The 13,430-nt window shown below is 51.1% G+C and overlaps 1 protein-coding gene across 1 annotated transcript in view; it reads left to right on the top strand.

Annotated features, from left to right (window-relative positions):
* The window catches only part of parp9 (poly(ADP-ribose) polymerase family member 9), a 148,800-nt gene that overhangs the window by 2,772 nt on the left and 132,598 nt on the right, over positions 1-13,430 (top strand). The gene's annotated exons all lie outside the window — the stretch shown is intronic.

Raw genomic sequence — 13,430 nt, 5'->3', positions numbered from 1 at the left:
TTTGCTTTCACTCCATATCCTTTGATCCCTTTAGCCCCCAGAGCTATATCTAACTCCTTCTTGAAAACATTGGCCTCAACTGCTTTCTGTGGTAGCGAATTCCGCAGATTGAACACTCACTGGGGGAAGACATTTCTCCTCATTTCAGTCCTAAATGGTCCACCGAGTATCCTCAGGCTGTGACCTCTGATTCTGGACTCCCCCGCCATCGGGAACATCCTTCTTCATGGTAGCACAAATGATTAGAACTGTGGCTCCACAGCACCAGGGTCCCAGGTTCGATTCCCTGCTGGGTCACTGTCTGTGCGGAGTCTGCACGTTCGCCCCGTGTCTGCGTGGGTTTCCTCCCACATTCCAAAGACGTGCAGGTTAGGTAGATTGCCCGTAGTGACCAAAAAGGTTAGGAGGGGTTATTGGATTACGGGGATAAGGTGGAAGTGAGGGCTTAAGTTGGTCGGTGCAGACTCGATGGGCCGAATGGCCTCCTTCTCCACTGTATGTTCTATGTTCTTGCATCTACCCTGTCTAGTCCTGTTCGAATTTTATAGGTTTCTATGCAATCCCCACCTTATCCTTTTGAACTCCAGCAAATATAATCCTAACCAACTAAATCTCTCCTCATACGTCAGTCCCACCATCCCAGGAATCAGTCTGGTAAACCTTCGCTGCATTCTCTTTCGAGCAAGAACAGCCTTACTCACAAAAGGACACCAAATCTGCTCACAATATTCCAGGTGTGGTCTCACCAAGGCACTGTATAATTGCAGCAAGCCATCCAAGAACCTGTACTCAAGTCCTTTCGCTATAAAGACCAATATACTCGTTGCCTTTATTACTGCCTCCTGCACCTGCATATTTACCTTCAGAGACTGGCCTACGAGGACATAAGAACTAGGAGCAGGAGTAGGCCACCTGGCCCTTCGAGCCTGCTCCGCCATTCAATGAGATCATGGTTGATCTTGTGTGGACTCAGCTCCACTTTCCCGCCCGAACAACATAACGCTTTATTCCTTTATTCTTAAAAAAACGATCTATCTTTATCTTGAAAACATTTAATGAAGGAGTCGCAACTGTTTCACTGGGCAAGAAATTCCATAGATTCACAACCCTTTGGGTGAAGAAGTTCCTCCTAAACTCAGTCCTAAATCTACTTCCCCTTATTTTGCGGCTATGTCCCCTAGTTCTGCTTTCACCTGCCAGTGGAAACAACCTGCCCGCATCTATCCTATCTATTTCCTTCATAATTTTATATGTTTCTATAAGATCTTCCCGTATCCTTCTAAATTCCAACGAGTACAGTCCCAGTCTACTCAACCTCTCCTCGTAATCCAACCCCCTCAATCCTGGGATTAACTTAAGTGAATCTCCTCTACACACCCTCCAGCGCCAGTACGTCCTTTCTCATGTAAGGAGACCTAACAACATAATACTCCAGGTGTGGCCTCATTAACACCTTATACAATTGCAGCATAACCTCGCTAGTCTTAAACTCCACTCCTCTAGAAATGAAGGACAAAATTCCATTTGCCTTCTTAATCACCTGTTGCACCTGTAAACCAACTTTTTGCGACTCATGCACTAGGACACCCAGGTCCCTCTGCACAGCAGCATGTTTTAATATGTTGTTATTTAAATAATAATCCCTTTTGCTGTTATTCTACCAAAATGGATAACCTCACATTTGTCAACATTGTATTCCATCTGCCAGATCCTAGCCCATGCACTTAACCTATCCAAATCCCTCTGCAGACTTCCAGTATCCTCTGCACTTTTTGCTTTACCACTCACCTTAGTGTCGTCTGTAACCTTGGATACATTGCACTTGGTTCCCAACTCCAAATCATCTATGTAAATTGTGAACAAAGTGGGCCCAATACTGATCCCTGAGGGACACCACTAGCTACTGATTGCCAACCCGAGAAACCCCCATTAATCCCCACTCTTTGCTTTCTATTAATTAACCAATCCTCTATCCATACTACTACTTTACCCTTAATGCCATGCATTATTATCTTATGCAGCAACCTTTTGTGTGGCACCTTGTCAAAAGCTTTCTGGAAATCCAGACATACCGCATTCATTGGCTCCCATTGTCTAATGCACTGGCAATGTCCTCAAAAAGTTCCACTAAATTAATTAGACACAAGCTGCCCTTTATGAACCCATGCTGCGTCTGTCCAATGGGACAATTTCCATCCAGATGCCTCGCTATTTCTTCCTTTTTTAAAAATAAATATTTTATTGAAAATTTTTGGTCCCCCCCGCCCCCCCCCCCCCCCCCCCCCCCCGTTCCTGGGCTGCTGCTGCTGCCTTCTTTTTTCCATTCCGTCTATCTTTCTGCGAGGTATTCGACGAACGGTTGCCACCGCCTGGTGAACCTTTGAGCCGACCCCCTTAGGACGAACTTAATCCGCTCTAGCTTTATAAACCCCGCCATGTCATTTATCCAGGTCTCCACCCCCGGGGCTTGGCTTCTTTCCACATTAGCAATATCCTGCGCCGGGCTACTAGGGACGCAAAGGCCAAAACATCGGCCTCTCTCGCCTCCTGCACTCCCGGCTCTTGTGCAACCCCAAATATAGCCAACCCCCAGCTTGGTTCGACCCGGACCCCTACTACTTTTGAAAGCACCTTTGTCACCCCCATCCAAAACCCCTGTAGTGCCAGGCATGACCAAAACATATGGGTATGATTCGCTGGGCTTCTCGAGCACCTCGCACACCTATCCTCCACCCCAAAAAATTTACTGAGCCGTGCTCCAGTCATATGCGCCCTGTGTAATACCTTAAACTGAATCAGGCTTAGCCTGGCACACGAGGACGACGAGTTTACCCTGCTTAGGGCATCTGCCCACAGCCCCTCCTCTATCTCCTCCCCCAGCTCTTCTTCCCATTTCCCTTTTAGTTAATCTACCATAGTCTCCCCTTCGTCCCTCATTTCCCTATATATATCTGACACCTTACCATCCCCCACCCATGTCTTTGAGATCACTCTGTCCTGCACCTCTTGTGTTGGGAGCTGCGGGAATTCCCTCACCTGTTGCCTCGCAAAAGCCCTCAGTTGCATATACCTGAATGCATTCCCTTGGGGCAACCCATATTTCTCGGTCAGCGCTCCCAGACTCGCAAACTTCCCATCCACAAACAGATCTTTCAGTTGCGTTATTCCTGCTCTTTGCCACATTCCATATCCCCCATCCATTCCCCCCGGGGCAAACCTATGGTTGTTTCTTATCGGGGACCCCCCCAAGGCTCCAGTCTTTCCCCTATGCCGTCTCCATTGTCCCCAAATCTTCAGTGTAGCCACCACCACCGGGCTTGTGGTGTAGTTCCTCGGTGAGAACGGCAATGGGGCTGTCACCATAGCCTGTAGGCTAGTCCCCCTACAGGACGCCCTCTCTAATCTCTTCCACGCCGCTCCCTCCTCCTCTCCCATCCACTTACTCACCATTGAAATATTAGCGGCCCAATAATACTCACTTAGGCTCGGTAGTGCCAGCCCCCCCCTATCCCTGCTACGCTGTAAGAATCCCTTCCTCACTCTCGGGGTCTTCCCGGCCCACACAAAACCCATGATGCTCTTTTCAATCCTTTTAAAAAAAGCCTTCGTGATCACCACCGGGAGGCACTGAAACACAAAGAGGAATCTCGGGAGGACCACCATCTTAACCGCCTGCACCCTCCCTGCCAGTGACAGGGATACCATATCCCATCTCTTGAAATCCTCCTCCATTTGTTCCACCAACCGCGTTAAATTTAACCTATGCAATGTGCCCCAATTCTTGGCTATCTGGATCCCCAGGTAACGAAAGTCCCTTGTTACCTTCCTCAACGGTAGGTCCTCTATTTCTCTACTCTGCTCCCCTGGATGCACCACAAACAACTCACTTTTCTCCATGTTCAATTTATACCCTGAAAAATCCCCAAACTCCCCAAGTATCCGCATTATTTCTGGCATCCCCTCCGCCGGGTCTGCCACGTATAGTAGCAAATCGTCCGCATACAAAGATACCCGGTGTTCTTCTCCTCCTCTAAGTACTCCCCTCCACTTCTTGGAACCCCTCAACGCTATCGCCAGGGGCTCAATCGCCAGTGCAAACAATAATGGGGACAGAGGGCATCCCTGCCTTGTCCCTCTATGGAGCCGAAAATATGCAGATCCCCGTCCATTCGTGACCACGCTCGCCATTGGGGCCCTATACAACAGCTGCACCCATCTAACATACCCCTCTCCAAAACCAAATCTCCTCAACACCTCCCACAAATAATCCCACTCCACTCTATCAAATGCTTTCTCGGCATCCATTGCCAATACTATCTCCGTTTCCCCCTCTGGTGGGGCCATCATCATTACCCCTAACAACCTCCGTATATTCGTGTTCAGCTGTCTCCCCTTCACAAACCCAGTTTGGTCCTCGTGGACCACCCCCGGGACACATTCCTCTATTCTCATTGCCATTACCTTGGCCAGGATCTTGGCATCTACATTTAGGAGGGAAATAGGTCTATAGGACCCGCATTGTAGCGGGTCCTTTTCCTTCTTTAAGAGAAGCGATATCGTTGCTTCAGACATAGTCGGGGGCAGTTGTCCCCTTTCCTTTGCCTCATTAAAGGTCCTCGTCAGTACCGGGGCGAGCAAGTCCACATATTTTCTATAGAATTCGACTGGGAATCCATCCGGTCCCGGGGCCTTTCCCGCCTGCATGCTCCTAATTCCTTTCACCACTTCTTCTACCTCGATCCGTGCTCCCAGTCCCACCCTTTCCTGCTCTTCCACCTTGGGAAATTCCAGCCGATCCAAGAAGCCCATCATTCTCTCCCTCCCATCCGGGGGTTGAGCTTCATATAATTTTTTATAAAATGTCTTGAACACTCCATTCACTCTCTCCGCTCCCCGCTCCATCTCTCCTTCCTCATCCCTCACTCCCCCTATTTCCCTCGCTGCTCCCCTTTTCCTCAATTGGTGTGCCAGCAACCTGCTCGCCTTCTCCCCATATTCGTACTGTACACCTTGTGCCTTCCTCCATTGTGCCTCTGCAGTGCCCGTAGTCAGCAAGTCAAATTCTCCATGTAGCCTTTGCCTTTCCCTGTACAGTCCCTCCTCCGGTGCTTCCGCCTATTGTCTGTCCACCCTCAAAAGTTCTTGCAACAACCGCTCCCGTTCCTTACTCTCCTGCTTCCCTTTATGTGCCCTTATTGATATCAGCTCCCCTCTAACCACCGCCTTCAACGCCTCCCAGACCACGCCCACCTGGACCTCCCCATTATCATTGAGTTCCAAGTACTTTTCAATGCACCCCCTCACCCTTAGACACACCCCCTCATCTGCCATTAGTCCCATGTCCATTCTCCAGGGTGGGCGCCCTCCTGTTTCCTCCCCTATCTCCAAGTCTACACAGTGTGGAGCGTGATCCGAAATGGCTATAGCCATATACTCCGTTCCCCTCACCTTCGGGATCAATGCCCTTCCCAGCACAAAAAAGTCTATTCGCGAGTAGACTTTATGGACATAGGAGAAAAACGAGAACTCCTTACTCCTAGGTCTGCTAAATCTCCACGGGTCTACACCTCCCATCTGCTCCATAAAATCTTTAAGTACCTTGGCTGCTGCCGGCCTCCTTCCAGTCCTGGACTTCGACCTATCCAGCCCTGGTTCCAACACCGTATTAAAATCTCCCCCCATTATCAGCTTTCCCATCTCTAGGTCTGGAATGCGTCCTAGCATCCGCCTCATAAAATTGGCATCATCCCAGTTCGGGGCATATACGTTTACCAAAACCACCGTCTCCCCCTGTAGTTTGCCACTCACCATCACGTATCTGCCCCCGTTATCCGCCACTATAGTCTTTGCCTCGAACATTACCCGCTTCCCCACTAATATAGCCACCCCCCTGTTTTTCGCATCTAGCCCCGAATGGAACACCTGCCCCACCCATCCTTTGCGTAGCCTAACCTGGTCTATCAGTTTCAGGTGCGTTTCCTGTAACATAACCACATCTGCCTTAAGTTTCTTAAGGTGTGCGAGTACCCGTGCCCTCTTTATCGGCCCGTTCAGCCCTCTCACGTTCCACGTGATCAGCCGGGTTGGGGGGCTTCCTACCCCCCCCCTTGTCGATTAGCCATCACCTTTTTCCAGCTCCTCACCCGGTTCCCACGCAGCTGTATCTCCCCCAGGCGGTGCCCCCCCGCCCATCCTCTCCCATACCAGCTCCCCCCTCTCCCCAGCAGCAGCAACCCAGTAATTCCCCCCTCCCACCCCCCCCCCGCTAGATCCCCCGCTAGCGTAATTACTCCCCCCATGTTGCTCCCAGAAGTCAGCAAACTCTGGCCGACTTCGGCTTCCCCCCGTGACCTCGGCTCGCACCGTGCGACGCCCCCTCCTTCCTGCTTCTCTATTCCCGCCATGATTATCATAGCGCGGGAACCAAGCCCGCGCTTCTCCCTTGGCCCCGCCCCCAATGGCCAACGCCCCATCTCCTCCACCTCCCCTCCTCCCCCCATCACCACCTGTGGGAGAGAGAAAAGTTACCACATCGCAGGATTAGTACATAAAACTCCTCTTTCCCCCCTTTTTAACCCCCCTCTTTGCCCCCCACATTCGCCCCACCACTTTGTTCAAACGTTCTTTTTAATAACCCGCTCATTCCAGTTTTTCTTCCACAATAAAAGTCCACGCTTCATCCGCCGTCTCAAAGTAGTGGTGCCTCCCTCGATATGTGACCCACAGTCTTGCCGGTTGCAGCATTCCAAATTTTATCTTCTTTTTATGAAGCACCGCCTTGGCCCGATTAAAGCTCGCCCTCCTTCTCGCCACCTCCGCACTCCAGTCTTGATAAACGCGGATCACCGCGTTCTCCCATTTACTGCTCCGAGTTTTCTTTGCCCATCTAAGGACCATTTCTCTATCCTTAAAACGGAGGAATCTCACCACTATGGCTCTGGGAATTTCTCCTGCTCTCGGTCCTCGCGCCATCACTCGGTATGCTCCCTCCACCTCCAATGGACCCGCCGGGGCCTCCGCTCCCATTAACGAGTGCAGCATCGTGCTCACATATGCCCCGACGTCCGCTCCCTCCACACCTTCAGGAAGACCAAGAATCCTCAGGTTGTTCCTCCTTGCGTTGTTCTCCAGTGCCTCCAACCTTTCCACACATCGTTTCTGATGTGCCTCATGCGTCTCCGTCTTCACCACCAGGCCCTGTATGTCGTCCTCATTCTCGGCTGCCTTTGCCTTCACGACCCGAAGCTCCCGCTCCTGGGTCTTTTGTTCCTCCTTTAGCCCTTCGATCGCCTGTAGTATCGGGGCCAACAGCTCTTTCTTCATTTCCTTTTTGAGCTCTTCCACACAGCATTTCAAGAACTCTTGTTGTTCAGGGCCCCATGTTAAACTGCCACCTTCCGGCGCCATCTTGGTTTTTGCTTGCCTTCCTTGCCGCTGTTCTAAAGGAGCCACTGCAATCCGGCCACTTTCTCCTCCTTTTTTCATCCGTATCCAGGGGGGATTCCCTTCTGGTTTACCGCACAGTGTTTTTAGCCGTCAAAATTGCCGTTGGGGCTCCTATCAAGAGCCCAAAAGTCCGTTTCACCGGGAGCTGCCGAAACGTGCGACTCAGCTGGTCATCGCCACACCCGGAAGTTCCACTCTGGCATATCTGATGGGCAGCGGGCAGAAAAGGGAGGCACTTGTCACATGTGACACCCGAAAGTCGTCCGTGCTCATCCAGGTCCAGGCCCTCAGCCGATGGCTGCCAAAGCCATCGCAGGTCAGAGGGCAAGATACGCAGCTTGGGGTCATACCTAGAAGGAGCGATAGGTTACATAAAGTAAGGAAGTTAGACACCAGTTAAATTGGCATGGTGCAGCACATAGGTTAGAGGTGGAGGTTAGGGCACAATAATGTATATAGTCACCATTTCACCAACATTCCGACCTGCCTTAATCCTCCGTCTGAAGGGTGTGAGGGATGGGTTGGGCTGGGTGTAGGGATTGTGCCAAGTTGAGGGGTGTGTGCGGTTGGTGGTGTGGGGTGCAGGTGTTAGAGGATGGCACAGAGCAGGGCCCCCAGGACAACTGAAAATTCCACCTGGGGTCACCCTCCGAGGCAGCAGGGAACGAGACCAGAAGTGTGAGGCCACCTTGTAGGGCAGCTTACCCTGTGAGTATCGCATGACTGGTTTGTCCTGGACACCCTCCTTGTCAGATGAGGCCTGGCATTCCTCCTCCTCCTCCAGTATGTCCCTCCTTTGCTGCACGATATTGTGCAGGACACTGTAGGCCATCATGATGTTAAAGACCCTCGCCCCAGCAGTGTGGCCCAAACATCGGAAGCACATCTTCAGGACACCGATGCACCACTCAATGATGCTCCTGGTTGCTGCTTGGGTGCCTCGATAACAGTTCACTGCGTCGGTCTGAGGCCTCTGGACAGGCGTCATTAGCCAAGATCTCTGTAGATAACCCTTGTCACGGAAGAGCCAACCCCTCACCTCGACGGTGCGGGGAACCCACGAGTGCGAGCTGCCAGGGTATTGTGCGCAGCTGGTGGCCACACATCAAACGTACATTCAGGGTGTAGAAGCCCTCTCTATTGATAAAGGGCACTCCCTGATGAGCCAGTGCTTGCAGGGGAACATGTGTGCCTTCGATCTTCCCCTGGACCTGGGGCATGTCAGCGATGGCAGCAAAGCCTTCTGCTTGGGCATCCTGGTGGGCTTGGCCCAGATTTAAGTTTATATAGTTGTGGTGAATGTATTACTGCGACCATTCACCATTGTATTACATTACATTACAAAGAACAAAGAAAAGTACAGCACAGGAACAGGCCCTTCAGCCCTCCAAGCCAGTGCCGACCATGCTGCCCGACTAAACTACAATCTTCTACACTTCCTGGGTCCATATCGCTCTATTCCCATCCTATTCATGTATTTGTCAAGATGCCCCTTAAATGTCACTATCGTCCCTGCTTCCACCACCTCCTCCGGCAGCGAGTTCCAGGCACCCACTACCCTCTGTGTAAAAAACTTGCCTTGTACATCTACTCGAAACCTTTCCCCTCTCACCTTAAACCTATGCCCCCTCGTAATTGACCCCTTTACCCTGGGGAAAAGCCTCTGACTATCCACTCTGTCTATGCCACTCATAATTTTGTAAACCTCTATCAGGTCGCCCCTCAACCTCCGTCATTCCAGTGAGAACAAACCAAGTTTATTCAACCGCTCCTCATAGCTAATGCCCTCCATACCAGGCAACATCCTGGTAAATCTCTTCTGCACCCTCTCTAAAGCCTCCACATCCTTCTGGTAGTGTGGCGACCAGAATTGAACACTATACTCCAAGTGTGGCCTAACTAAGGTTCTATACAGCTGCAACATGACTTGCCAATTCTTATACTCAATGCCCCGGCCAATGAAGGCAAGCTTGCCTTCTTGACTACCTTCTCCACCTGTGTTGCCCCTTTCAGTGACCTGTGGACCTGTACACCTCTCTGACTTTCAATACTCTTGAGGGTTCTACCATTCACTGTATATTCCCTACCTGCAGTAGACCTTCCAAAATGCATTACCTCACATTTGTCCGGATTAAACTCCATCTGCCATCTCTCCACCCAAGTCTCCAAACAATCTAAATCCTGCTGTATCCTCAGACAGTCCTCATCGCTATCCACAATTTCACCAACCTTTGTGTCGTCTGCAAACTTACTAATCAGACCAGTTACATTTTCCTCCAAATCATTTATATATACTACAAACAGCAAAGGTCCCAGCACTGATCCCTGTGGAACACCACTAGTCACAGCCCTCCAATTAGAAAAGCATCCTTCCATTGCTATTCTCTGCCTTCTATGACCTAGCCAGTTCTGTATCCACCTTGCCAGCTCACCCCTGATCCCGTGTGACTTCACCTTTTGTACTAGTCTACCATGAGGGATCTTGTCAAAGGCTTTACTGAAGTCCATATGGACAACATTAACTGCCCTACCTGCATCAATCATCTTTGTGACCTCTTCGAAAAACTCTATCAAGTTAGTGAGACACGACCTTCCCTTCACAAAACCATGCTGCCTCTCACTAATACGTCCATTTGCTTCCAAATGGGAGTCGATCCTGTCTCGAAGAATTCTCTCCAGTAATTTCCCTACCACTGACATAAGGCTCACCGGCCTGTAGTTCCCTGGATTATCCTTACTACCCTTCTTAAACAGAGGAACAACAGTGGCTATTCTCCAGTCCTCTGGGACATCACCTGAAGACAGTGAGGATCCAAAGATTTCTGTCAAGGCCTCAGCAATTTCCTCTCTAGCCTCCTTCAGTATTCTGGGGTAGATCCCATCAGGCCCGAGGGACTTATCTACCTTCATATTTTTCAAGACGCCCAACACCTCGTCTTTTTGGATCTCAATGTGACTCAGGCTATCTACACACCCTTCTCCAGACTCAACATCCACCAATGCCTTCTCTTTGGTGAATACTGATGCAAAGTATTCATTTAGTACCTCCCCCATTTCCTCTGGCTCCACACATAGATTCCCTTGCCAATCCTTCAGTGGGCCAACCCTTTCCTTGGCTACCCTCTTGCTTTTTATGTACGTGTAAAAAGCCTTGGGATTTTCCTTAACCCTATTTGCCAATGACTTTTTGTGACCCCCTTCTAGCCCTCCTGACTCCTTGCTTAAGTTCCTTCCTACTTTCCTTATATTCCACACAGGCTTCGTCTGTTCCCAGCCTTTTAGCCCTGACAAATGCCTCCTTTTCCTTTTTGACGAGGCCTACAATATCTCTCGTTATCCAAGGTTCCCGAAAATTGTCGTATTTATCGTTCTTCCTCACAGGAACATGCCAGTCCTGAATTCCTTTCAACTGACACTTGAAAGCCTCCCACATGTCAGATGTTGATTTACCCTTAAACATCCGCCCTCAATCTAGGTTCTTCAGTTCCCGCCTAATATTGTTATAATTAGCCTTCCCCCAATTTAGCACATTCACCCTAGGACCACTCTTATCCTTGTCCACCAGCACTTTAAAACTTACTGAATTGTGGTCACTGTTCCCGAAATGCTCCCCTACTGAAACTTCTACCACCTGGCCGGGCTCATTCCCCAATATCAGGTCCAGTACAGCCCCTTCCCTAGTTGGACTGTCTACATATTATTTTAAGAAGCCCTCATGGATGCTCCTTACAAACTCTGCTCCGTCTAAGCCACTGGCACTAAGTGAGTCCCAGTCAATATTGGGGCAGTTGAAGTGTCCCATCACAACAACCCTGTTGTTTTTACTCTTTTCCAAAATCTGTCTACCTATCTGCTCCTCTATCTCCCGCTGGCTGTTGGGAGGCCTGTAATAAACCCCCAACATTGTGACTGCACCCTTCTTATTCCTGATCTCTACCCATATAGCCTCACTGCCCTCTGAAGTGTCCTCCCGTAGTACAGCTGTGATATTCTCCCTAACCAGTAGGGCAACTCCGCCACCCCTTTTACATCCCCCTCTATCCCGCCTGAAACATCTAAATCCTGGAACGTTTAGCTGCCAATCCTGCCCTTCCCTCAACCAGGTCTCTGTCATGGCAACAGCATCATAGTTCCAAGTACTAATCCAAGCTCTAAGTTCATCTGCCTTACCCGTAATACTTTTGCATTAAAACATATGCACTTTAGGCCACCAAACCCGCTGTGTTCAGCAACTTCTCCCTGTCTGCTCTGCCTCAGAGCCATACTGGCCCTATTCCCTAGTTCTCCCTCAATACCCTCACCTTCTGACCTATTGCTCCCATGCCCACCCCCCTGCCATATTAGTTTAAACCCATTGTATTATGTTGGTGCCCTCGTGGGCTCTGCCCCTGGCTCCGCCCCCTCGGGGGAGGTAGAGAGTTCTGTAGGCGGCACTCAGTACAGAGCAGTCATAGGCAGGCACAGTTCTAGCTGATTAAAACCACTGTTCACTTCAACTCTCTGTCTCGTGTGAATTGATGGTCGCATCAATTTAATCAGCTACAATATCACTATGGAAGCCGTCCTCAAACCTGATCAACTGGAACTCGACCCACAGGCAGCTGAAGCCAAAGGAATTTTGTCGCACTGGCTCTGCTGTTTTGAGGCCTACCTCACCACCTCCTCCTCGCCTACTGTCACCGAGGAACAGAAACTGAGTCTCCTCCACGCCCGGGTGAGCCACAGAATCACCGTGCAGATCGAGGAAGAGACCACATATATAGATGCGGTCGCGATCCTCAAAAGGCAGTACGTGAGGCCGGTGAACAAAATGTTTGCGCGGCATCTCCTCACCATGCGTCGTCAACACCCTGGGGAATCGCCGGAGGAATACCTACGCGACCTGAAGTTACTCGCTAGAAATTGCATCCACAAGGACGTCACAGCCTCGCAGCACTTGGAACTCACCATCCGGGACACCGATGTGGCTGGAGTGCGGTCAAACTACGTCAGACAGCGCCTGTTCGAAAAGGGCGCCCTCGACCTAGAAGAGACAGTAAAACTATCCGCCTCCTTAGAAGTAGCTTTCCAGAGCCTCAATGCTGTCCCCTCCGACCACGCGGTCCCCTTGGGGACACCCGATCAGAGGGTGCCCCTGGCCTGTGCCGCGTGGCTGCCCGCCCAACTCGGGGGGGCTGCCCTGCTATTTCTGCGGCCAGAACCAGCACCTCAGGCAGAGTTGCCCGCCTCGGAACGCGACCTGTAGCGACTGTGGCAAGAAAGGACACTTTGCCAAAGTCTGCCTGGCCAGATCCAAAACTCCTAAATCACAGGCCCGATTTTCAGATTCACAGGCCCTCAGACCCCGCACCATGGCTGCGTGCCTGCCGGTACCACCCCCTTCGGACACGTCATCAGCCTCGTGCTGTCTGTGGGGGCAGCCATCTCTAACCCAACCCAGCACGTGCGACTCATGGGGGCCGCCATCGTGGCCGCCATTTTCAACGCCGCCCGACACGTGCGACCGATGGGGGCAACCATCTTGGGACCACCCCACCACCTCCGACCACGCCGGCTACCCGCAGCTCGGTGCTGTCACCCTCGACCAGTCACGAGCCAAGCACCTCAGGAACTCGATGATGACCGTACGAGTCAATAGGCACGAAACGCCCTGCCTGTTTGACTCTGGGAGCACGGAGAGCTTTGTACATCCAGACACGGTAAGGCGCTGTTCTCTCCAAATTTCCCCCGCATTCCAAACAATCTCCCTCGCTTCCGGATCACATTCGGTGTAGATCCGGGGGTACTGTGTCGTGAACCTCACGATACTGGGCGCCGAGTATGCCAATTAAAACTATATGTCTTCCCCGACCTTTGCACTCCTCTCCTGTTGGGACTGGACTTCCAGTGCAACCTCAGGAGCCTGACCCTGAAGTTCGGCGGGCCCTACCCCCTCTCACTGTATGTAGCCTCGCGACCGTTAAGGTCGACCCTCCCTCGCTCTT

Source organism: Scyliorhinus torazame, chromosome 2 (genome assembly GCF_047496885.1).
Source record: "Scyliorhinus torazame isolate Kashiwa2021f chromosome 2, sScyTor2.1, whole genome shotgun sequence".
NCBI lineage: Eukaryota > Metazoa > Chordata > Chondrichthyes > Carcharhiniformes > Scyliorhinidae > Scyliorhinus > Scyliorhinus torazame.
Note: the sequence above shows the minus strand (reverse complement) of the source record. Positions and strands in the feature narration are given on the sequence as shown.